General features: G+C 41.9%; 1 protein-coding gene across 9 annotated transcripts in view; it reads right to left on the reverse strand.

Annotated features, from left to right (window-relative positions):
• Window positions 1-27,700, reverse strand: part of AMBRA1 (autophagy and beclin 1 regulator 1) — a 187,212-nt gene that overhangs the window by 158,792 nt on the left and 720 nt on the right. The window contains exon 1 of one of the 9 annotated variants that reach the window (XM_069091527.1): window positions 26,212-27,690. The exons of 6 other annotated variants lie outside the window; for them this stretch is intronic. The gene's annotated coding sequence lies outside the window, so the exon portion shown is untranslated. 2 more of the 9 variants (XM_069091526.1, XM_069091528.1) reach the window with 2 other exon arrangements.

Here is a 27,700-nt window from a genome sequence, read left to right on the forward strand (position 1 = left end):
AAATCACTCATATGTACAAAAATATTTAAAACATTTCTTTCCATGTTGGCAAAGAATGAGGAGATGCCCATCAACTGGGAAATGGCCGAACAAGTTATGGCATTTAAATGTAACGGAATACTACTATGCTGCAAGAAATGACAAAGGATATAGTTTTAGAAAAACCTGAGTAGATTTACATGAACTTACACAAAGTAAAGTAATGTAAAGCCAAGGAAGAGCAGCTTTCCAGAGGACTGCTGCTATGAACAGCTTTTCAAGGTTCTGATAACACAGTAACAGATCAGAGCAAAACATTCACAGAAAATCAAGGTACAGCATTCACAATGACATAATAACTTATCAGAGTTGGTCACATAGTTTTAAGCAAAGTACATTCATTTAGTCAGTCACAACAGTCACTACTCAGTACCCATGGAGAGGTCTTTTCATCTTGACCCAAGGCAGGCTTTCAGCTTCCATGTTTCCTCTTCCATGGTCCCAGCTTCTACCTGAATTCACCAAACTGTCACCTGGGTTCAAAGGCAGAGAGCTCCCAGCTCCTTGTCCAGCTCTCTGTGCAGTTCCTGTTCCACACTGAAGTACACAGTGTCCAGTCTACCTCAAGTCCTTCACAGTTTCTATTCCTGGGAAGAGAAAATTTAACAGAGCCACAACAATATCTACATACATCAAGCTTAGCAGAATTACAATATTCACACACATGGTTGGCACTATCACCTCAATTCACTTTCTGCCTGGGAAATCAATGGAGAGCTAAAACGGACAAAGTACCGATGCCACAGTCATGCTTCCTCTGGCAGCTCTGGCTGGCCCCCAGAAGTCTTCGGCAACTCTGGCTGGTTCTTGGAAGCTCTCAGCAGGAGTTTGGCTGGTTCTCAGAAGACGTTCCACCACCACAAGTTCTGTTCTCAAAATCAAAATCACTTTATCCAGCTCTGTTCTCAAAATCAAAATCACTTTATCCAGCCTCCATGCAGCTTGCTCTAAGAAATTCTGTCTCAGTTCTCAATTCTCATTTCTCTTCTCAGTTCTTCTCAATTCTCAGTTCAGTCTTCAGTCCAGCAGTAGCAGCCCAACCTCCAGATGCTCGCTGAGAGAAGTTCCCCCCGACCCCCACCAGCAGTAGCTACTCTGGCTTCACAATGCTCACCCCCAAGAAATTCTGACTCAACCAGCTAGAGTTTTTCCTTCTATAAGGTGTTAGCTCCTCCCTGTTCAGCCCCTTCCTGTTACATCACCAACAGGAATTCATACCTTCTGTTTCTTTACAGAGGCTTAATTTTAAACTAAGTGTTAAGTACCTGTTAGCTTGGCAATACAAAGAGATTTTCAAATTTCATTACTTTTACAAGTAAGCAGAACCAGAAGAACAATTTATGTAATAACTGCAATACTGTAAAGATAATCAGATATAAAAAGGCTTAGTAATCTGGTAATACAATGATCCACCACAATTCCAAGAGATTTATGATGAAAACTGCTATCCGCCTCCAGATAGAAAGCTGATGTACTCAAAATACAAACTAGTGCGTATTTTTTTCCTCTTTCTTTTTCTTATTCCCATAGGTAAAGAAACATTCACCTCTTGCTCTGCAAGTAGCCCTCCCCCCCAAACACAGCTAATGTGGACATTTGTTTTTGCCTGACTTCATGTTTGTAAAAGGTTTTATATTTCTTGCTTTTTTAATGGGTGGGGGGAGAAGTTGTAGGAGGGAGAGAATTTGGAACTGAAAATAAAATTGAATTTTAAAAGTCTTAGGAAAAGCAACAGGAAGAATACAGTAGAATAGATTATGCATTTATTAGGCATTACCATGTGCCAGGCAATGTGCTAAATTGCCAAGAACACAAATACAGACAAACAAAAAGACAATCCTTGCCCTCAAGAAACTTTCACTCTAATGAAGGAAGAAGACACAAAGAGAGCTGGATGGCATGGGAATGAAAGTAGAACACTGACTGAGGTGGAAAAGTCCAGAGACACAGGAGCAGAATCCAGAAACAACCATGAGAGAAAGGAACATTGATAACACCTGAGCTGTTCACGAAAGAGTAGTCTCAGACAAGAATAATCAGAGAGAGTCTACAGGGTGGAGGCATATTCAGGATGAGAAGGCTATTTAGCACAGAGGTAGAAGAGAGTGCAGATTAAGAAATGAGTCAGTCAGGAGTTGGAAGAGAGGTGTTTGATGGCCTGGACCAGAAGTGGGGAATCTGTAGCCTCATGTTTCCTTCTAGATCCTCAAGTGCAGCTCTTTGACTGAATCCAAACTTCACCGAACAAATCCCCTTAATGTAAGGATTTGTTCTTCAAAACTTGGACTCGGTCAAAAGGCCGCACCCAAGGACCTAGAAGGCCTTGAGGCCTGAAGGTTTCCCATCCCTAGCCTAGGCCCTTCATAAAATAGTAGTCCATACCATTAGTTCCCCTCTGCTGTGTGATGAGCCTTCATGAAGTCAAGAGAAGCTTCTCTATCAAGGGAGAACACTAGATAGGCTTTGAGAGGCCCTTTGTCCTAACATCACATCAAAGAACTTCCAACTGAAATAAACTGTTTTAGGTTTTTAACAGGATTTAGAACACTGTGAAGTGCTGAACTCAGACAGCAGTCGGAATCCTAACCAAACCTGGTACTCTGACCTTAAGTAACCCCAGTGAAGGAAGAAAATGGTTTTTCGAAGGACTCTTGGATGACACTGAAAGTTCTGTGAAAGCACCTGAGCTTCTTGTGGGCGCAAGAAGGAAGAAGGGACTGGATCTGAACATCAACAAGATGAAAAACGAAAACCCCAAACTCAGATCTCCAAGTAAACTTCCCTAGAAATGCCCAGGAACCAAAATCCTTTCATTCTAAGGACTACCAAAAAGAAAGCATAACCAGCAGACTAGAGTTCTGAGGGAATACAACACAAACAGGGATCTCTCACTTTTGTCTAGAGTAAAATATTTGTTCTGTTCCTTTAAAAACGAAAGGACTTTTCTCCTGATTTGCTCTAGGCAGCCACCTGGAAAGCGATTTTTATTTTGCTCTCTCTAAAAAGAACAAAGGGAACTAAATCAAACTGAAGTCAGACGGCCTGTAGCTGAGCAGGAAGTGCCAGTCAAGGATGTTTTTCATTCTGTTTTTTAAAAAGAAGGAAGAGACAAGTTTCCCAAATCTGTCCTGAAACCAGACTGAGACAAAGGGTACCAAGAATAGCACATTCCTGCAGCATTCACCAGTCCACAAAACCAATCTCTAAAGCATTTTTCCAATGATAAGGTTCTGTGCATTAGACTATGCTTAAAACCACGGCCTGCCAACAACCCACCCTCCCATTAGTGTTCTGCTCTAAATTCTTCTAAAAAGTGGACAAAAACATAATCACCTTTAAAAAACACTTACTCTGGCAAATTCAGGAGCCTTAATTAATCTCAGCCATTGTGAATACAAATACACTAGACAGTGAGCGCCATGGCCCAGGAAACACCAAAGGTAGACAGAGACTCTACGCTCCTGATCCCCCTCCCCTCCGGCCAAGTACCTACTTCAGCAGGGATGTCACAGCTCTCCCAGGGCTCTTCTTCAAAAAGAGACCTTTCCTTATTAGCTGCCAAAAATAAGTAAATTAATCTCAATCTAGAAATTCTAAACCACAGCTCAGCAGAGTAGAAAGGACACAGTGGATGTGAAGGCCTGAGACATCAGACATCAGTTCAAATCCCAGTTCTGCTATTACTAGCTATGTGACTTGATAAAAGTCACTTTATTTCTCTAGTCTTCCAGGTCTTCATCTTTAAACAAGAAGCTTTCTAAGGTCCTGTACAGCCCTAAGTAAGTTCTGACATTTAGATCAGAATGAAAGGCAGAATAGTACATAGAAAAAATAATGGATTTGAAGTCAGGCGACCTAGGTTTGAATCCCACCAACTCAAATGACTTAAGCAAGTAATTCACATTTATGTAGTGTTAACTAAAAGTAGTGTCTGGTAAAGTCTACAGACTCTTTTCTCATAATAATCTTTTTTTTTTTAAATATTGAAGGAAATGCTAAATTTCCACTTAGAGGCTAGTGAAAATAACTGTGTAATTCTTTCCCCTTCAAGTTAATGTACAGAAGCAAAACCTATCCATAGAAGTTCAAGAATGAGGGGGAGAGGGAGATGGGGGTTCGCCCAATCAATCACTGTTGTCTCTTCACACATACCAAACTCCAATGTTTAGATAAAATGTTATCCATGTCTAAGAGGTTCTCTCAAAAACCAAACGCAAGAAAAGGACAGCAACCCAATCCCAAAGTTTCCAAGGAGCATGTGAGTAACTGTTACTGGATAACGAAACAGAAAGTAGCAAAAGTCTGCTTCATGGAGAAAACAGTAAGCTTTTGGGCTACAGTGTACACTGAGTAATTCTCACCACACTCTCTAGGTTTGGGGGCAGGAGAGGAGAGGGAACAACAATGTACACAGGCAAAACCTTAAGGCTGGAAGGGGTCTTGGTGGAGACCAGCTCTCCAACTTTTTTTCACAGATGATCTTGAGAACTGCTTCCAGTCTTTCTTTCACTTTGCAAATGCAAACAAGGTCTGTGCTGTGACAGATATCACCCTGGGCTCAAGTTTTTCTTTATTCCTTTCTTTCCTTAAAAAAAACATCTGTTGGCTTTCCTACTGCTGCTTCTTGGCTTCCCTCACTGGCTCAAGTGAAGTTCAAACAACGGAAAGGCTAAATACAAAATGTCAAAATTTGACTTTGAGGGCTAGACGTGGCCCACATAGAAACTCCATGTAGGTGGAGATCCCAAGGGGCTTCTCCAATGGAAAGCTTTGTTGTCATTGGTAGGGCCGTCCTAGAGGGGACTTCAGGCCATTCCAAAAGACACCATGTGGGACCCAAGGCCAAAGTCAGAAGGCTGATTGCTACACAGCTCAAGCCTGACTCCTCGACAGATTGTTATTCTAAGACCAAAAGAAGCTAAGGATTCAGAAGAGATTACAAATAAAGGAAGCGCCCACTAGAACCTTTTAAAGGCACAAAAAATAAAATAAAATAAAAAGCCATACTCCAAATTTTGCCTGCACTCTTCTGGAACATTTATTAAATACCTACTATACACACAGAGACCACTATCCAAATGCTCCCTAAATCAAAAAGCCCCTTGATGTTAGTGTCAATCATACTGTTGCCTAGGAAAGGCAATCCTCCTCTGCCCCCCACCCCCCCAGAGGATCTTCATTCCTAGCCTCTTTGTCAGACCCAAGGGATGTGTCCATGATTACTTTCCTTGGCTTATAAAACCACAAACTTAGAGAGTCACAAACTTATAGCTGGAAGGGACCTCAGAGGTCATTGTGGTTAAGTACCTTGCCTGAAGTCCCATAGGCAGTAAATAACAGAACCCAATTTCCACCTGCCTTCATTCCCTCCAAATCCCAGTCATCCCATCAGTAATAAATTTTTAAGGCCTATCTGAGCTTTTAGTTGTATAACTCTACTTATCAGACATCTGCCCTAACTGATTAATCCCAAAATCAAAAGAAGATCATAAACAAATAGTAAAATATAACTACAGCCCCAGGTGGTCCCACCTTTCACATATACTCCACCATTTAAAATTATGTAAGTCATAGCAAGATATACTAAGACTTCTTTATGCTAGAGAGAAAAACCAATCACTACCTCCCATCTGTTTTGATTTGGTGCTCAGTGATCTTGGAATCTAGTACCTTAAATACCGCAAGCATTCACTAAATCTTTACTAACTCATTTCATCAGATTTTACCTGATTAGGGGCAGCTAGGTGGGGCAGTAAATAGAGCGCTGGCCCTGAAGTCAGGAGGACCTAAGTTCAAATCCAGCCTCAGATACTTTACACTTACTAGGCGAGTGATCTTAGGCAAGTCACTTAACCCCAAATTGCCCCTCAAAAAAAAAGGCAAAAAAAAAAAAAGAATTTTACTTGATTGTATTTTTAACTATAGCCACTTACAGCTGAAAAAAATTGAGAGTAACCTGTGACCACAAAGGAAGTGATCTTTCTCACTTTGAGGGGTGGGGGAGGTTAGCTCTCAGAGGTATCTCAGATCACAGATCTAGAGGAGGAGGGAACCTCTGAGGCCATTCAGGAAGATGATGACCTATACAAAATCATTCAGGGAATAAGCCTTAGAGTCAGCCTTACCATAAACCTCTGGTTATCTAAGTAATGCTCACACTGAATCAAAATAGGGTGGTATAGGAGGAGTATGTAAAGGCTCCCATTAACAATGTGGCTTCTGGACAGGAAGAGAGGACAAATCTAGGATTGCAGCCCCAACTAAGCAGATCTCTTCACTGCCAAGGTCTGGATATGTACAAGTCTCTGTTTGTGGTGAGCGTGGAGTGGAGAGATTCTGGGGAAAGAGCCGGACCCTGAAAGAGCTCTACTGAAGAAGGAGGCCAGTCAAATTTGTTGGGAGGAAAATACTAACTAATCAAGCTAAATGCTCCAGTCAAAAGATAGCCTTTTTCTTTTAATTACCAGCACCTCACTACTGCTATTTCTCTAAGTTCTCTTTTCCTCGAAAATAAATGTCCTAGGAAAAGCAGGCATGTGGTCTAAAGTGTATGGTAAAGGCCAAAGGAGAGGGAAAGAGGTCACAGGAGCCAGGACAGCCAAATACTATGCTAGCAGGTGCCTTCTGAAGTTTCAGAGCCATAATAATAGTAAGGTTGACAACTAAGCCAGAGGAGGGCTTAGTTACATGAAACCAGAGATAATAATTCTATGAGTCCAGCCAGAAGGAAGGCCCCAGCAACTCTCCCCAGGTCAGTTCAGAGAAAGTTTATTCCCTGGGAACTGAAGATCACCAGGAGGGTCCAGGATGAATCCCTTACAACTAAACCCAAGAGTAGGAGACTTTGGGTTGGTCAGGGAGTTATGAGGAAAGAAGAATCTTTCTCCCTCTTCTCTTATTTCAGCCAATTAATTCTTCTCTATGATTTTCAAACATCATAGAGGAACCTAGAACTAGAAGTGAAGGTCCCTCAGGGGCCATCTAGCCCTACACCTTTTACAAATGAGGAAACCAAAGCCTGGAGAAATCAGGCCCGAAGCATACAAGCAATAAGTAACTAAATTTGAACCCAGGTCCTCTAAGATGATGAAGTAGATTTCCAAATCTACATGGAAGAACTTTATCCTAAAGGTGACAATTTTTAAGGCATCTCAAAAAGATAAAGATTCTAAAAGAACAGGGAAAAAAATCTCAGGTTGTGTTATTAGGTGATCAAGAAGACATCAGCAAATAACTGATCTATATGTCTGCTTTCTCACATGTATAAAATCTAGGAGAATGGTCAAAGTAGCATTGGAAAATAGTCTTGATGAAAATGAGAAGGGAACTAGAAAGCATATTTCCAAGTGTTTTTTCAACAGCAGATAATAGTTTTCACCATCAGACAAATGACTAAAAGGTAAGAGAACACCAGATCCCACTGTCTCTGCTCATTACATGCACATACACAAATGAGCTTGGTACAGAAAATGCAGCCTTAAAGACTCCTCCCCACGAGCTGCTGAGGCAGCTGCATACACAAAGACCATTGGTGACTCCCTGAAAGATAACACCAGAGAAATAATTTTGTTCAACTCTCTCCTGATAAGGTAAGATACATTTGACTCTACTGTAGCTTCAATAAGAAAACAGCAAAATCTTGCCTAGAAAGACCACTACTACAAAGAAAAGTAGATTCTTTTCTGAAAGTCAACTACTATACTTGGTAGGATCACCCCACAAATCCATCAGCATATGACAACTACCAATCAGGGGAGGAGATTTTATGGACTTCACGCAAGACTTAATTCTGTTTGCCAGTTGGGCTAGAACTAAAACTTCAAAGTAGGACTGGTACAGAGATGTATCTTAATTATATCTGAAATGCTCTATCAACTATGAAATGTTTCAAACATACCACAAATACATACCCAAGACAAGTGTGGCCTCACCCTAATACTTATCTCACCTTCCTTCCTACTATACACAGCACTGACCTATCTAGCTCTGCCAGCAGAGGCCCCAAATGCAAGATACTTAACAAATAAATAATTCAGCCTCCTACCTCATTAGAAGAACACATAATTCCTCAGTGCAGATAAACCAAAGAAAGCCCTTCCACCAGATAGGTAACAACAGGGAACCAAAAAAAAGGCCAAATGTGCCACACATTTAATGATCATCCATGCTATGTTCAAAACAGTGTTGACTTTTTCTTTTTTCAGGTAACTGAAACAACTTCAAAATCAATTTTCTTCAAATAGGATCCTCTCTGAATATGCCCAACACTAAATGATGTTATTGGGGAATTCCAAACCAATCACTCCAACAACTCCAGAAAACAAAGATGAGTCTGTCCAGTGTTTAGCTAAAGGCTAAAAAGCCAGTTAGTAATTCAATCCAATAAACACTGAGTAAGTGGCTACTAGATGCATAGCATGTGGATGAAATGCTCAATGTACCAGAAGTCATAAGTTGACATGGATCGGTTAGTTTGATATGGAGAAGACCTTGTTTTACACTGAAATGCAGCCCTAAAATCACCTTTCAATCAAAAAGTCATGCCAGCAAGCCTAGAGTCAGGAAGACCTTTGTTCAAATGTGGCGTCAGACTCTGGGCAAATCACTTAACTCCTGGTTGTCTCAGTTTCCTCATCTGTAAAATGGGGATCATAATAGCATCTACCTCCAGGACTGCTGTGAGGATCAAATGAGATCATTGTAAAGCACTTAGCACAGTGACTGGCACATATAAATGCCATATAAAATCATCATCATCATCATCATTATTAAAAGCATGCCACCATTAGTCACAGGAGGACCTAAGTAAAAGAATGTAGCTGGATCACAATATTCTACCACTCCCGGGAAAACTCACAAAGAACAGGACCTAGATATAGCAGCAAATGTGTAGGTCTTTCTCATATTTAGGTAAGAACAGGTGCACAGTGGCAATGGACATTCACAACAGAAACCAGAACATCAGACAACAAATTTCCAAATTTGGAAGGAGGATCTCAGAGACCATCTTAATAACCCTAAAATTAGCTGAACAGACTTACATGAACTGATGCAGAGTGAAGTGAGTAGAACCAAGAGAGCACTGTACACAGGAACAGCAACTTTGTGTGATGATCAACCATGACAGACTTGACTCTTCTCAGTAACACAATGATCCAAGACAATTCCAAAAGACTAGTGATAGAAAATGTAATCCACATCCAGAGAAAGAACTGTGGAGTCTGAATGCAGATCAAAGCATACTATTTTCACTTTCTTTTACTTTCATGGGTTTTCTTTCCCCTTTTGTTCTGTTTCTTCTTTCACATGACTAATGTTTAAATATGTTTAACATGCATATGTTTAAATTTAAATATGTTTAACACATGTATAATCTATATCATATTGCCTGCTCTCCTGGGGAGGGAGAAAGCAAATTTGGAACTCAAAATCTTATGAAAAATGAATTTTGAAAGTTATCTTTACATGTAATTGGAAAAAAATGCCATTTACATAAAAAAACTCTAAAGTTCGGGAGCTTGTAAACTTCATAATTTTTATCCTAATTCTATGATAAACAAGTACTGTATACCTGAAATTGGTTTTACATACTATCAAACCCATAGCTGAGTGCCATTTAATAAGCTTTAGGTCTGATAAAAGTCCTAAGATATGTCTTCGATTTCTGGCTTCACAACCAAACTGTTTATAATCCTAGGCAAGTGAGATTCTCTTCAAATTTCAAGTTTTCTTCCACATATAAACTGCAAGTGATAATAACCCTTTGCTTCCGCCATCAGAACAATGAATAATGATTGATGAGACTATCTGTAAAATCCTTAGAAGAACAAGATGATAGAAATTCCAGGAATGATGACTACTCGTCTACATGGAAGCCAAGTCAAGGCCCAACATTAATGCCATAGCATAATAAGGCTCTGCCAATAGCTAAGAACCCAGTACAACTAGAGCCTGACACCTAGTAGGGAGAACACAATGGGACAAGGAAAGGAGGTCTAAGCTCCACTCTGGTTCTACCACCTGCTAACTCCCAAAGCTCCAGGCTTCCATTTTCCTCATCCATCAAAGAAGACAGTTGGTCTAGATAACTTCTAAGGTCCCTTCCTGCTCCAAATTTATGACCCTCAGATCCTGTTACAAAGCACAAAAAGCCCAGGAACAATTATAACATAGAAATTTGCATCACTATTTGCAGATTTCAAAAATATTAATACTCAGAAAAATAAAACACCTCAAGACAAGATTAGACTGCACTGAGCCCCCAGAGACAACAAACTGTCAAGACTCCCTCCACCCCTACCTCATCCCCCCACCCCCCACCCCCACAACTGATTCAGAACCAAGTCATTGTCCTAACCTTTCTCTTTATCTCACAATCCTCATCTACAGAATGGGTGTCAAGCAGTCCTCTGTACAGGATGGTGTATGGGTTGACTAATGACCAAAAAATGCTTTGAAGATATAAAGCTACATAAATGCTAATTACAGTTATTACAGAAAAAAACAAAATATATCATTTTGTTAGCTTGCAAATCCGACTTACTAGGTCTTCTTAAAGTAAGTTACACTCATGCAGTCAAATGCCCCATACTTTTTTTACCCAACACAAAAGTATGATTGAAACTGGAAGTGGAAAGCAGACAACACAGTTAGGATAACAACCATTTGTAATGAAAGGAAAATGAATGAGGGCCTGTCTCTGGAGTGTCCTATGGAGAATGGTGTTCTAAGGAACACATAAAGTACTCAGGAAACCCAAGGGAAGAGCACCCTTCCGAACAAAGAACAAATAGGACCCCAGTTTACTGGGTAGCTCACAAAAAATCAAAAGGACAGTCTTAAATACTTAAATAAGTTTTGTTAATGGGCAAAGAACATTTGATGAAACACAACTTTTGATAATAATCTCTATGGAGGAAAGAAACTGCTTCACCCTAGAAATAGGAAATGAAAACACTGTCTGAGACACAGAAGAGCAGAGGTTTTGTCCACAACATAGTTCAGCTAGCAACAATCTAGTTCAACTAGAAAGTACCCATCTCTTTCTGCTTTCTCTGTATATGATCTCCTCCACAAGCTGAGAAAAAAAACGGAACCTACCTCTTCTCCCCAAGGCATTCCTAAAAATTGACCCAAGACAACTACTGGAAAAGCCCTTGGCACCAAAAACAATGATTTAACCAGCTTTGCAAATATTAACCCAGAAATCCTCCCAACCCCAGGACAGATGGGATTGACTACTCAGCTAACAAAAAGGAAAGCAAAGCCCAGAAGGGGTTAAGAAATTCGAAGAGGCACATGAGATGCATCCTTGTTCACAACGCAGGCTTCTCCTTCAGACAGGACCAGTGCTTCTGACTTGCCAGCTTGGGATCTAACAGCTCTCTCCAGATACTACATGCACAGTCCACCAACTCTCCAAGTCAGCCCAAGCAAGGTTCCTCTTGGCTAACCAGAATGAGGAAGAGAAAATTAACTCAAGACTTCAGTAAAGGGAGAACTCTCAGAAAAGAGGTCCAGCTATCCCTCACCACCTTGCCAGAGGCATATATCCCAGGCCATCAAAATGAGGTATTAGATCTAAAGGCACAGGCATTTAAAGTCACAATTCAATTATCTTTCTTTAAGATTTAGGAGGGCAGGAGAAAAGATGCAGTAACAATGTGAATATATTAAAACCAAGACCACCACAGTACACTTATGAACACTATAAATGGAAAACATGCACACTTGTTCTTTTGTTGTTCAGTCATGTCTGACTCTTTATGACCCCATGGACCATACTGTTCAGGAGGCTTTCTTGGCAAAGATACTGGAGCAGTTTCTCTAGTGGATTAAGGCAAACAGAGGGTTAAGTGACTTGTCCAGGACCACGAGGCCAGATTTTAATTCAGGTGCTCCTGGTTCCAGGCCCAGCTCGGCCACCTTGCTACTCTCTACATTTGTTTTTATGTCATTAATATTGTAAATTTGATCTGTTGCTTTTAAATAATTATACAATTACAAAAACTTGGAAAAGAATGCAAACACATCAATGCTTCAGTCAGTCAACAAACACTGATTATTAGAAGGCTATTGTATTAGCTGTGTTAGTAAAGAGAAGGGGACAAACAGAAGAACTGTTGTGAAGGCAGAAAAGCAAGATTTGGGAGCAGCTAGGTGGCACAGTGAATAGAGCACAAGCCCTGGAGTCAGGAGGACCTGTGTTCAAATCTGGCCTCAGACACTTGATGCAAAAACTAGCCGTGTGACCTTGGGCAAGTCACTTAACCCCAAATGCCCTTCAAAAAGCAAAAAAAAAAAAAAGAGAAAAGCAAGATTTGAAAACAGATTGGATGTGTGGGCTGAGTGAGGATGAAGAGTCAAAGATAACACTTAGGTTGTGATCCTTGGGTGACTAGAAGAAGAATGACATTCTCAACAATAACTGGAAGGTTGGGAAAAGGGGAGGATTTGGGGGCAAAGATCAGGAGCTCTGTTCTGGACATGCTCAGCTTGCAGTGCCTCTGGGACGCACAGTCTGACATGTCCAAAAGGCAGCTGATGATGCAGGAGAGGCACTCAGGAAAGAGGTCAGTTCTGTACATATACATCCAAGAATTACGTAAACAGAAATGTCGACAGACCTCAAGGTATCAGGATAATGAGATCATGAAGCAAGATCATATAGGGGAAGAAGGGCAAGTCCCCGGATACCTGGGCTTCATCTACACATCTATAAAATTACTCATGTGTCATGGCATTTAATTACTATGTGTAAAATTCAAACAAGATCATCAGATGACAGGGACTAGGGGAATTGAAGTATCATTATTATATGGATGCCAGCACAAGAAATCAAGGTGACTGAGGTGGCTATAAATGGCTAGGAATCAGGACTGGCAGGGTCTGAACTTCTTAAGTGGGAAACAAAATGGAAGAAATCCCACACAATAGAGCAGATGCAATATGTTATTTTCCAACCGTGGTGTGGTGTGGTGTGGCGTGTGTGTGTGTGTGTGTGTGTGTGTGTGTGTGTTTTCCTGTCAGACCTAACTGATATTTGCCAATTCTTATCTGGGATAGCTGTCAGTCATATTTAAGGGGACTTAGAGGGAGAGGAGAGGTGAAGTTTCCAAACATTATTCCCCCAAATTCTGGGGAGTTAAGAGAGGGAAAAGCACTGGCTACAACCCAATTCTCTGCCACAAGATGCTCCTTACTGCTGCCCTAAAAATACATCCAATGCTGCAGCCCCCACACATGAGACCATAAGCTGTCACAAAGGCTTTCAAATAAGCAAGTGTTAAATAATATTTCTTTTCAGAAGGAAAATACAGGAAAGTCAATTTCTGTCTACAATGAACTCATGCCACAGTAACCAGGAAACAGATGTCCCACAGATACATAAGAACAAAAATGAATACATCCCTTTCTCATATAAGCCAGTGAAATTATTATCATTATTAATATGATGATGATCCACAAATGCAAACACAGAACTTTACTATCAAAAGCAATTTCATTCAAACAATTTCAGGTCCACAGTCAGAGTGATAGTGAAAAGCTAATGATAAGAACAAAAGCTGTCAATAAAAATTCATTTATTTTAAAAAGAAAGAAAAGCTTGAGGAATTTGGGAATGATCAAAAGAGAATTGGGCCGGTAGGGGGCAGAGTGGAGAGCACTGGGTTTAGAATCAGCAAGATTCCTCTTCCTAAATTCAAATGTGGCCTCAGATCTTCACCAGCTGTGTGACCCTGGGCAAATCATTTAACCGTTTGCCTCAGTTCCTCATCTGAAAAATGAGCCAAAGAAGGAAATGGCAAACCACTACAGTATCTTTGCCAAGAACACCCCAAAATGGGGTCACAAAGACTTGGACACAACTGGAAAACGATTCAACAACAAAAAAGGGAACCAGTTGGAGTACTGGATAAAGCTGCCTTTTGAAGAGTCAGAACGATGAGGGTTCAAATCGCTGTTCCAACACTTACCACGTGTGACTCCTTCACTCTCTGCGTGCCACTGGGCAAGCCATTCCACTGTTCTCAATCTTGGTTTCTGTACCTGTGAAGTGGTGATATCCGTGCTTCCCTTAGCCGCTGTCTGCCTCAGTTTTCCCACATGTAAAATGGAAGTAGTAAGAGCACTTAGTTCACAAGGTTGTTTGGGAGAATAAAACGAGATAATGGACACAAAGCTCACTACAAACTCCAAAGTACTAGAGAAATGTCAGTTATTAGGAACTTCAAAGTCTGCTGATGAGTTAATTTTGCTCCTTTTCCATGGATTCAGAGTGTGACTCCCAATCTCCCTCTCCATCCCAATTCCAACCCTTCTCGCAGGGGATTTCAATATTGATGCCTTCCAATGCCCCCATCTCCCAGGTGCTCAAAGAGCTCCTCACTCCACCTTCACTCCCCGGGAGGAGCAAAGCCCTGATCTCACCATCTACCACCAGGGCTCCACTGATATAAATCAATAGTCAGCCAATAAATAATTATTAAGAGCCCATTATGTACCAGCCACTGTGCCAAGCAGAAAGGCAGAAGAGAGTCTCTGATTTTAAGGAGCTCATAATCTAAAGAGAGAGACAACCTAAAACAGTTATGTACAAACAAGTCACAGACAGGATAAACTGGAAATAATTACCAGACAGAAGGTACTAGAATTAAAGGACATCAGAGAAAAGATCAAGAACTACATCATTCCTTTATCGGATCACAAACTCCTATCCTTCCATCCCCCTCTGAGCCTAACTCCTCCCTAACTGTATCCTTGGTCCCCCCCACAGCTCCCTCCTAGATCATAACCTCTACTCCAGCCACACTCTCTTCCCTTCCCCATTTTTACCTCTTGGAGAACAAGGTCAACACTGCACTATCCTCTACCCTGGAATCCCTCACTCCTTTGTCATATCATGCCTTGGAAATGCCTACTCTAGACTAGTCCCACAATCCCTTTCCTCCACTTGTCTGCCTCTGCTCACAAGCTTCCTGACCTGGGCTGGAAGAAGTTGTACAATTGCACTGCCAGGGGTCACTAAAAATTGATGGCATCTCATCTTCACCCAAAATGTAAGAAAACCATCCTTTTACTTCTCAATTTATTCTCTATCTCGCTCATGATAGCAGTTTAAAACCTGCTCATCTCTCCGTAAGCCTCCTGTGGGCATCCCTCAGCTGAGGACCTCATCTCCTACTTCACCATTTGTCATGAGCTCCCTCCTCCCTCCTTATCTCACAATCCCCTGACATCATCTGCCACTATATCCTTCTTTAATCCAGTCTGATGAAGAAAAGGTCCTTGTCACTGACGACCACCCTTCATGTATCCTTGACCCGCTATCCCACCGTAGACTGCCCCCTCAAGAATCATCTTGGGGCTGGTAGGAGATGCAGGGAATACAGCACCAGCCCTGGGGTCAGGAGGACCTGAATTCAAATCTGACTTCAGATACTTAAGGCTTCCTAGACGCTGACCTTGGGCAAATCACTTAACCCCAACTGCCCTGCTTTCCCTCTTCCCCCCCCCCAAAAAAAAAAAAAAAAAGAATCCTCTTCCCTTATCTTCCACCTTTTATTGGTTCTTTCTCTGCTGACCACAAATCCATGTCTCCCCATCCTACACACACACACAAATACCCCACTCATTCTCTACCATCCCTTTACAGCTACCATCTGATATCTTTCTTCCTTTTCTCATCCAAACTCCTTGAAAAACATGCAGCTGAAGAACATTCAGTTCTTCCACTTCCTCTCCTCAGACTCATTTCTAAACCCTCTGCAATCTGGCTTCTGACTTCATCACTCAACTGAAACTGTCCAGTGACCTCAGCTGCCAAATCCAATAACCTCTTGCCTATCTTCATCCTTCTTTACCCCTTTGATTGCCCTCTCCTACTGGCTACTTTCTCACTCAAGTTTTATGACGCTGCTCTCTCCTGATTCTCCTGTTATTCGTCTGGCCACTCATCTGTATCTTCATCCATGTTACACCCCCTAGCTGTGGGAACCCCAAAGGCTCTGCCCTCAGTCCTCTTCTCTCTCTATACTCTCACTTGGTGACCTCATTAGCTCCCACGGCCAACAGTACTTCATCTCTATAAGGATGATGTCCAGATTCATACACCTGGATCTAGTCTCTCTCTGACCTCCAGTCCCACATCAACAACTGCCTATTAGATATTTCAAACTGGGTACCCCAGACTCGAAAGGGTAGGGAACCTGTAGCCTTCTAGGTCTTTGGGTGCGGCCTTTTGACTGAGCCTGAGTTTTACAGAGCAAATCCTTCTATTAAGGGGATCTGTTCTGTTAAGTTTGGATTCAGTCAAAGGGCCATACTGGAGGACCTAGAGGGCCACAGGCAGCCTCAGCCTCGAGGCCAAAAATTCCCCACCCCTGCTCCACAGGCATCTCAAACTTAACAATTCCAAAACAGAACTCCTTATCTTTCCCCCAAATCTACCCCCTCTTCTCAACTTCCCTATTACACTGTTGAGGGCACAACCATCCTTCCTGTTACTTAGGCTTGAAACCTCAGTGTCATGCTCAGCTCCACCCTTGAACTCCAACTCATATATGCAATCACTTGCCGATTCATCTTTTTCTCTCCACTCACAGTCACTACCCTGGTATAGGGTCCTCACCACCTCAGGCCGCAAGTACTAAGAATCAACAGGCTTCTAGTTATTCTCTCTGCCTCAAGCCTCTCCCTACTCCAATCCATCCTCAACTCAGGGTTGCCAAATTGATTTTCCTAAAGCCCCCACTATATGTCTAATTCTGTCATCTCCCTCCTGGATGAGCTCTGGCTCCCTACTGCTTCAGATACAAATCTCTGTGTAGCATTTAAAGCTTTTTACACCTTGGAGTCTTCTCACATCTTACTACCTTCCTTGTACTCTACGATCCTTTTACACAAAGGTACAGATATGTTCTTCCCTCTGTACCTCTGCACTAGCTTTCCCCCACACTTAGAGATGTTCTTCCTCCTCATCTCTGCCTCTTAGAAGCCTGGGTCATCTTCAAGATGCAGTGCACTCTTTACATAAAGCCTTTCCTGGGCCCCCAGCCATGCTGCTCCACGGTACTCATTTTGCATTGATTTCATATATACTTATATATGTACACATTGTCTTCTCTGTTAAAATGTGAGTTTCTCAGGGGCAGAGACTGCTTCATTTTTGTGTTTACATGCCCAATGCCCAGCACATTACCTGATACAATATACTGTTTAATAAATGCTTACTGATTCTATATGTCCACCCCTCACCCCCAGTGTCAATCTCTCACACAAGCTTGCTGTTATTTTGTTTTCACTGCAACTGCAAACATTCTCTAAGGCAACAGTGTCACTCATCCATACATCAGGTCTTAGTGACTTAGCTTTAAAATGTAACATGCTTTATTGTATTTTTATTTTGTTAGATATTATCTCCATTTTGTTAAATAATATCTCCATTACATTTAATCTGGTTCAGGTTACACTGATGCCTCTGCTCTAAGTCACAGTTGTCCCTTCATGGTCTTAGTTCAAAAGATGCAGTGGACAGGGCATGTACAACGGGTGCTCAATGATTCTTGACCAGACTTATCCACTCAAGTCTATTTAGATCCCAACCTAGTCTAGAACAGGAATATTAACTATGTGATCTTTGAAAGGCCTTTGTAAGCATGTGATTGCTACATAGTTCATATGGGGGCCTAAAGACAGGAAGAGCGGAATTCAAATCCCAACTCAGACATTTACTAGCCCCGTGACCCTTAACTTGTGTCTACTTCAGTATCCTCAACTGCCTCCTCAAAATAGCGATAATAACAGGACCTACCTCTCACTGTTGTGAGGATCAAATGAAATAATACTGTAAAGTGCTTATTAGCACCAATGCCTGGCACATAGTAGACACATAATAAATTACTATCCCCTTTAGTCCCACATCAAAAAATTACAAAATCTGAGCAATCTCTGGTTCCTTTCTGCATTCAAAGAACTATAGACCTGAAAAGGACTTTGTATGTCATTTTAGTTTAATTCTCTTATTCTATAAGAGAAAGGGAGCAAAACCAGCTCAAGGGCAAATAGCTAATGAATGGCAAAGCTAGGACTAGAACTCACACCAGATTCCTAACCTTGGGCTCTTTTCACCAGGCCATATTAGATTTTCTTTAAGTTCAATGTGTATACTTTTCTCATTTCAAACAGGTTATTGTCCCTGGGTCTATATAAGGAAAGCAGCTTAAACAATTTCATCTTATCAAGAAGCATGTTAGATGTCTACACCTTAGATATCCACTCCAAATGGAAAGATTATCTGGTTTTGCTGAGAAAGGAACCATCTCATCTTTTTTGGTTTGTTTTTTTTTGGGGGGGGGGGGTTGGGTTTTTTTTTTGTTTGGGGGGGGTGGGGAATCATCACCATATATTACACTATAAAAACCCAAAGCAGTAAGTGAGAAAAGCATTATGCTGCATGTGCAGAAATGTTTCCATGTCATTTTGAGGTCTGACACAGTTTTCTAGCTGACATTTCCAAAAATCAGTCTCACCATCCTGCAGCTCACAACAAGGGCTATTTTTCTCCACAGTTCCTTATGAGGGTAGAAGAAACCTACTTCAAGGCAATCCCCTTGTATCCCCAGTGTCTACCACAGTGCCTCATATACAACAGGAAGGCAATAAATGCTTGTTCATTGAATAGGAGACCAGAGATTTGACCTCTCAATATTCCATCAGACGATTAAGCATCTTTCCTCTTTAAGTAAACTCAAATATCTGTTGATATGATGATATTCCTACTTCCAGATTAGTCAAAGAAATGCTCTCACATCTCCTACCGCTAAAGTTAGTTAAACCCACGGAGACGTGTTAAAATTACCAATATGGATAAATACCCCCACCTCAGTTTCTCAATGGCCTAACTTATACCAAAACCATATGTCAATAATAAGCCAAATTTCTTCTAGGATGTCTTAAGATAAACACTAAGAATGAGGCCCCACCACAGAAGGCTAACTTAATTACCAGATCATTACTTTGTTAACCACAGCAAATCATGAAGCTCCTCTGCTAAGATAATATAGCAGGACTGCAATCTGCCTTCATGATGGGACTACTCTCACCAATGAATTCATGATCTTTATAAGAAATGAAGAAACATGAAGCACATGAGTTAATGTTGTTTCAAGAACTTTAACTTTGGCATTTCCTGAACTGAGAATTTAAGCTGGCACCCGTTCATGAGTATTTGATTTCCATGTACTACTACACCAGCTGGATTTGGTGTTCGGCCATCCTTTATTACCCTATCTTTTAACCTTCAGTTTCTCCAGGCCTAAAAATCCCAAAATATCTAAGCATTCCTTCCCCAAGTAGTCTCAGACTGGACTAAGCACGGTCATTAAGACTCCATTACCTTAATCTGTTATTGACAAGTTGTTCCCATTTATATACATGCAACTGAAACCCAAAGCAACTAAACCCATTTTTATAAACTCAAAGATACTCAGTTCCAAAATAAACCCAGCTAATGGCTTTCAACTCATACAATCTATGGTAGCACTCACTGCAGGAAACAGCCTTAGTCCCCATGGTTTAGGAAGGCTCACAACAATGCTATCTTTAGAACCAAGAAAATACTCACCCAAAGCTGGGAGTATTTCCCTATGCTTTCAACAAAAGAATAGGAGCCAAGGGGTCTCAAGGCCTCTTATCTTGCATTTTAATGGACGATTCTGGACAACTCACCTATACTCTCAGATTCAGTAATTGTCATTTGAAAAAGTGGAAATACATTCACTAACATACATACCACTGGTAAATTAAGCAATGAGGGAAATCAGAGTTGGAAGGAACTTCAGGAGATCATTTAGCCCCTTCACATACATCATTTAGCTAGCCACACTTCTACATAAGGCCACACCTGACTATCCTCAGTTGTCTACCATTTTCTTAAACCTCTGAAGAAAGCATTTCAACAACTCCATCTATTCAAGTGTCTCACAACGTCTGTAGTCAGGAAGTAATATACATAACTTCTGCTGCAATTAAAGACATTCCCTCTTGTCTTCTCCTCAGTGGAAAGAGAACATCTGCTTCCCACCACCTGTGCAATGTCCCTTCCCAGTGATTAAAGTGTTTAGAAAATAGAGGAAGGCCCATTTCCACTTAATGCAGCATCACTCTAAATGAGTTAACCTAAACAGAGAACACAATTAGGAGCCCTCTATTCCCAGTTCCATCACTGGCTTGCCATGAACCCTGTTGGAAGTTAAACCATTCAGCTTCCCCATCACTAAGATACAAATAAAGCAGGGATATTGAAGATGTAATGGAGATAATGCCCATTAAGTGCTTACAGCTTCTCAGCCAAGTCATCATCCCCAATCCAAAGTGGGATTAGATGCATACTAGTCTACATTTTCACTCTCAATTTTTATCCCAATGCACCTAATTAGATACCATGTATCGAGAGCAGAGCGTAAATGAAAAATAAAATGACAGTAAGTCAAAATGTAGCACACCTCCAAACTCCTATAACACATACTGTGTGATATGGAAGGCAAAGCTAGAAAAAGTCAAATACGCACCTTATCTGACTATAGCAAACAATGGGATTATAGAAAGGCAATTTTAAAAATTTAAGATGAAAAATGAATCCAAAACCCATTAATATGAATGACCAAAGGCAAAAGGATAAAAACAATACCCAAAATCTGACTTGAGTATGAAATGGCTATCAAGACAAATCTATGAAGACCATTAGACAATTAACTCAACAGCTAAAGACCAGATAGAATGAAAAAAGGCAATACACAGGGAGGAAAGGAATGAGATATAGATGAATTCAACATCAATTGAGACTGAAGACAATTACTGAGGCAACGCACATGTTGTACCAGCTAAGAGCCCATGGTTTTTTCAGGGGGTAGGAGGTGGTTCATAATAGTTTCTTCTTTTTGAAGAACTTGTCCAATTAGTCTTGTGTTGGTTTTTTTGTTTGTTTGTTTTTGTTTTTTAAGATTTTTGCTTTTTGGAGGGGGAAAGGCAGGGCAATTGGGGTTGTGACTTACCCAAGGTCACACGGCTAGTTTTGTGTTAAGTGTATGAGGCTGAATTTGAACTCAGGTCCTCCTGAATCCAGGGCTGGTGTTCTATTCACTGTGCCACCTAGCCACCCCTGGTTTTTTTTTACCTTTTCTTGATATCATTTATTTTTTATATCACTTTAATTTCTGAATCTATCCTTTCTCCATCTTCTTTCCATGAAGGCATCCCTTAACAAGTCATGGATTCATTGCAGATGATACAGCAACTTTGGCTGTCATGCTAATGTCCTGCCTTCCCTCCCTCCCATCATTTCTACCCACTATTCTGTCACCTCCCTTCTGCTGAAGGATCCCATTTGTATCCTGTCTCAACATCAACAAGAGGGGTTATCTGCACCCCACTCTACCCAATGACATGTCTTACCAGAGCACAAAAGACATGGGCCTATCTGGCTACCAAAAGCCATGCCATTACAAATTCCTCTATAGGGGCAGCTAGGTGGCACAGTGAATAGAGCACCAGCCCTGGAGTCATGAGGACCTGAGTTCAAATCCAGCCCCAGACATATAACACAAAAACTAGCTGTGTGCCCCTGGACAAGTCACTTAACCCCAATTGCCCTCCCCCCCAAAAAGCAAAAAAAAAAAACCACAAATTCCTCTGTAATCTGCCGTCCAGGCTTGTCTCCTGATTTCTTTCCAATCCTGTAGCTTTCCACCCCTGAAAATTTTGACCCTTAAAGTTGTTAGGAGTCCAGGAGATGGGGAGGAAGGAGAGGGAGAGGAGAAGAGAGTTTCTTTAAGTATTTTTAACTTTTAACTCCCTTTCAATACTATCTCTTCAGAGTTATTCAAGAGTGAAGAAATAAAAGGGGCTGTTCTTGTCTCTGTGAAAATATGTTCTGTCAAATTTCTACCTGTAACAAGTAGGAAGAAGCATTTCTACTTAACTCTAGAACTGAAATATACATATTAACCAAACTGACTCTTTAGGAAACTTACCAAGTTAAGACTTAACAGAGCTTCAATTGCCTCACACTATAAATGCCTCAACACAGTGACTCAGGATGATGCATCTGAACATTGCATCAGTTCATCCCACTGATGAAGACACAATGCCCAGGAGTATTATAATCATAGAACTTTGACTTAAGCACGAAACTGCATACAAGATCAAAGTATTATTAGGTACACACTTAGGCAACAGAATTATGCTCAGCCTGGAATTTCTCTCGAGTTCAGCTATGACTCCTGGTTATATTCTCTTACATATCCTGGTTTATTCCCTGACACAGATACAGTTCCATTCAGCAAGAATTTACCTCCCTAGTCTCCCCCTGATACTCTGCTAGGCCCTGGGAGAAAAAAAAAAAGGCCAAAGCAGTCTGCCCACTGGGAGGAGGGGGAGCCGAGGGAAACAGGATGGCCACAAATGAGTAGTCCATACAAAGCATAACAAAGTAATTACAGGGTGAAAGCAGCGCTAACACCTGGAGCAATCCAGAACGGCCTTATGTTGGAGCTAGCACTTGAGCTGAGCCTCAAAGGGAGAGGGCGCTCCTAGCATGAGGGTCAGCCCAGGAAAAGGCCTGGTGACAGGAGATGAAACTGTGCAGACAGAAGAGCAAGGAGGCCACTGTGGGTGAGAAGAGAGTGCAAAATGCATAATCCGCCTAGAAAGATAGGCTGGCATCCAATCAGGAAGAGCCTAAAATGCCAGAGATGGTCCATTATTCGGGAGGCCACTGAGGCTACCCTGGGAAGCGTCTTCAGCAGGGGAGGCAACAGATACAAGACACTGTCCTTCTATCCACTTGAAAAAAGGCATGAAGATGGGACAGCAGCAGATGAATTTCAACTTCCTGAATCATGATGGGCTAATGCTCCAACTGAATTTTTTTTATTTGAACCATCGATGCCACAATTGAAGAATGAGCACCCTGTGGAAAACTGGGGCACCCAGAGGATCCTGAAAAGGCAAAAGCTTAGTCACACCAAAAATGATGGCTGAAACTCCTGGCTTCAAAGCGACCAATGATTTCACTGCTGTTATCTAATGGCCTCCTCTCAATCTTCATCTCCCTTCAACACTAAATCCCATCCTCTCATCCTCAATACTCTCTAACTCTTTTTTAGGTTTTTAGGACACTGCTCTCTCCTAGGTCCATCATCCCAGTCTGTCTCTTTTACTAGAATATCATCTATAACTGGGTAGGGCCTGTCAAGGGTCCTCTTCTCTTTTCTTTCTACACTCTCTCAGTTACCTCATCAACTCTCACAGTTGAATACCTTCTTCTATGAAGATGATTCCCAGACTCATAGAGTCAGCTTTGGTCTCTTTCCTGATCTGTAGTTCAGAATCACCAATTATTTACTGGACATTTCAACATGGATGCCTCCCCCTTTTCCCCCCCAGCATCTCTAACTCAAAATGTACCACATGGAATCCCTGACATTTACCTCCCCAAACCCTCCCCTCTTTCTGTCAAATGTACTACTGTCCTTCCAATTTCCCAGGTAATAGACTTGGCATTATCATCTGCCTCTTGCTCTCTCAAACCCCTCTATTTAATCACTTTCCAAATCTTGCCATTTTTATCTCTACAATATGATTTGCCTATGTGCTCACCTCTCTACTCAAATGGCTCCACCCTAGTTCAGGCCCCAATAACCTCTTAATAATAGCCTCTTCTTGGATCAGCTTACTTCAAGTCTTTCCCCATTACAATCCATCACCCTCCACCTCAAGTTTAGCTGAAACTTGAAGGAAGTCAGGAGGTCAAGGTACAGAGGGTAAGAATTTCAGGCATGGGACAAAGTCAGTGAAAATGCACAGAGATGAGAGACAGCATCCTGTGGCAGAAATAGCAAAGGGATTTTCCTAAAGCACAGGTCACACCATGTCACTCCCCTACTCAATAAAATCCTATGGCTTTTTATCACTTCTAAGATCAAACGGAAGTTCAGTGTGGTATTCACAACTTCTTTCCAGAATTATTCCCTCTCACTTATCTTCTCCCTCTCGAGGGTCCAACCAGACTGGTCCTCTTACTTTTCCTCACACATCACTCTGCCTCCCACCTCTTTGACATCCACCGGCTGTTCCCCATGCCTGGAATACACTCTCTTCTTGTCTCTGCCTCTGAGAATCCCTATTTTGCCTTCAAAGCTCAGCTCAAGCTGCATCTTCTGTATGAAGCGCTTCCTGATGTCCTCAGCCTCCAAAGCTGCTTTGAATCTCTTTTGTATATGTTTTGCATCTACTTATCTATGTATTTGTATGTCTCCCCTAAAATGCACAGAGATGAGAGACAGCATCCTGTGGCAGAAATAGCAAGGAGATCAGTGTCAGTGAATCACAGAGTGTATGTGTGTGTGTGTGGGGGGGGGGGGGTTAATTAAGATGTAAAAAAGACTAGAAAGGCAGGAAGAAACCAGGTTATGAAGGCTTTAAAGATCAGAGATGTTTTATCCTTGATCCTGGAGGCAGGAGGGAGCAATTAGAGTTTACTGAATAATGGGGTGTTGTGGTCAGACCCATCCTTTGGGAAGACTGATCCAATAGCTCAGTAACTGAGGATGGACTGGAGTGGGAAGAGATATAAGGCAAGAACCTGCTGCAACAGTCTGGGCATGGGGTGATAAGGGCCTCAACCAGAGCAGTGGTACCATCACATGAAAGAAGGGGGGGTGTATGCAAAGGAAAGAAGATACAAAGGTAAAATCCACAGGCATTTACAACAGATTGGAGGAAGAGGTGAGAGAATAAGGACATGAGGCCACCACATGAGCCTGGGTGTTTGAGAGGTGGTAGGGCCTATCAGTAATAGGGAAGTTTGGAGGAGGGGAAGAACGCCTTGGGCATTCATTCCAGAAGCCCATTGGGCAGCTGGAGGCACAAGACTGGAAGTCAGCAGAGGTAAAGGCAGGGTATGTAGATTTAAGAATCATCTACATGATAGCAATGATTCAATCTATAGGAGCTGATAGATTACCCTTTACACATATTATCTCATTTGACATTCACAACAACTCTGGGAGGTAGGTACTATCCTCATTCCCATTTTACAAGTAAAGAAACTGAAGTTAAGCAACTTGCCCAAGTGTTAAGGTCCTGAAACAATCCAGACTCACTCTCAAGCCAGTTCTCTATCCACTACACCAGGAGAAAAGGAGTCTACTATTAAGAAAGGGGAAAGTTTAGGTTAGAAGTTCAATAATTGACACAGCCAAGTATTTCCCATCCCTGAAAGTTGGGGCAACTGAGAAGATCAACATTTTGTCTGACAGAGTAACTCAAAGAAAATGCCTGGTCTGCCAAAGCAGGTCAGGCTACAGATCATGGGACTGAGACCAAGTGGGAGAGTGCTGACAAATTCCCCTTGGCCCTCCCCAATTAGCCTTCACCACCCACCTGCCATTCCTCACCACCTTAGCATGTGCACTTACTTCTTTTGGCCAACAGAAGAGCAGTGCAGGACTTTGTGCGTGTTCAGCTGTCTATGGCTCAGGCCTGCAGGCCAGGAGCAAGCTCCCTGAAAGGAATGGTGGACTCTGTCTACACCTACCGTCTACTAGCTCACACATTGCCTAGCCTACTTAACACAACCTTCCTGTCCATAATTAATACAAACTTCATGGTAAACTGGGTAAAAAGATGTAAAATGCCTGGAAGAAGTAAATGGAAATTATCCCTCCTAAAGCAGAGATGATAACATTAGACTACAGTACAATACTCAACAAGAACAAAAAGCATGACAAGAAAGAGTCCAAGTTTGGAAGTGATAATGAGGAGGAGGCAAAAAATTACTAGGAACTGAAGAAACTTTGGAAACTTAATATATTAGTTAGCCACCTGGGAAAAAAATGTTCACCCCCCACCCCCAACCTTTCCATAATAATTCTATCAATACTGATGCAACTTCAGAGGAAGAGGCCTCCTGAAACATTTCTTCCAGTTCCTTAGCATTCCTGAGGATTTCTCATGTCAAATGCCCAAAAAAAGCTGAGCTAAAAAGGCGTTCAGAAATTCTTTCGTTTTACAGAAAAAGAAACTGAGGCCCAGAGAAGTTAAATGACTTGAAGAAAGTCACACAGGTAATAACTAATAAGCAGAACTGGGACTCAGACCCAGGTAGTTCACCTGTAAGGTGGGATGCTGCTGTAGTCATGGAGTAAGGAGGTGGAAGGTGCACCTGCCACCATCGCTGGAACGCCTAGACATGCTCAGCTTCTGGCTTCAGGACTGATAAGCTGCATGGGGAATTCTAAATACCTAAAATCATACCTCTGGAACAGCAAAAGCATGACTCTATTTTTTACATGTGAGGCACCAGCCTCTGTCCTGGACCTGGTTCTGAAGCACATTCAAAGCACCTCCACCTGGAACAATCCCAAACAAAGTCCTCATAAAAGAAGAAAACCCAAAAGGTGGCAAGCTTGTTCAGAGTAGTCATCAAGCCAGTCACCTGCTGAAGGTGCAGAAGAAAATAACAGTGTAACCTTAGTTTCAGAGAGTGAAATATATTTCAACTATACCAAATAAAAAGCAAATAAAATTCTCACTTTCAATTTCCATATAAAGCAAGAGAGAGAATCGTTTTAAAAATCTATGTCCTTACAAACCCGTTCCTTATTTTCTCCATAACAAGTTTTTTGGTCATTACTTCAACATTATCCCTTTTGGCAATGACTTCCTCTAGGAATATAACTGGGAGCCCCTAACATTCTCACCCTCTTAGTGACATTCCCAGCAGCTCAATGTAGCCCTTTGTTCCTCTAGGTAGAAAGCAGTTCTCTCTGAACATTCATTAGCCACCAAGGAGACTGGTGGCAGGCGCAGGCTAGGTGCTTACTTCTTCAGTACTCTAGGGAACAATTTGGTACTCCCATCCCTGAATTCTTCCTACACTTCACTTCAGCCACCTATGTCTCCTATTCCAAGAAAATGAAAGTTCTTAGCCTGGCTTCTTCCTATTCTGGAAACTGGAACTTGCTGGTCCTTTGCCTTTCACCTCTGATCTAGGGGCACCAATGTCCTGTCTGGGAACAAATATATGACAAAGTGCTATCATTTAGACCTGACTGAAGACGATAAAAACTAGAAAGTTCAAATTTTTTACAAAATCACATCATGGAAAACTTTAAAGTCATCTGGCCCCCAGATGTCCCTTTGGAGCTTCTTCTACCTAGGAAAATCAGGTCTGGAGACGTCTACAAGCTGCCCTATACACACCAGCGCTGTTTCCGAAAGGCACCTTCCTTCCTCCTTAAGACTTCTCTCCCGTTCCGTCTACAACTCCTCCCCACCGAGTCCCCCAAAAAACACCTTTTCCTCAGAGACTAAATGAACTAGGAGCACGTCACTGAGGTGCTCTGATGAAAGGGAAATGGCCGGGACCCCCGTCACAGGGATTGTACAGGCAACTGCTGCTAGGATAAAAGTTGACACTAAGACTGCTCGGTCTGAGACACTATTGTTCTACGCTTGAAAAAAGTTTGTTAAGTTGGGAGTCACGCGCCTCCCGGAGCTTCGGATCAGCACTCGGTGGTTCCGGCCCCCGAGCCGGGACCAAGCCCAGTGCAGTCCGCAGACGGCCAGCGCGGCACCCCAGGGTGAACCCCCAACAGCA

Source organism: Petaurus breviceps, unplaced genomic scaffold (genome assembly GCF_028583685.1).
Source record: "Petaurus breviceps papuanus isolate PSGF00001 unplaced genomic scaffold, PetGlider_PUasm1.0 188, whole genome shotgun sequence".
Taxonomy (NCBI): Eukaryota; Metazoa; Chordata; class Mammalia; order Diprotodontia; family Petauridae; genus Petaurus; species Petaurus breviceps.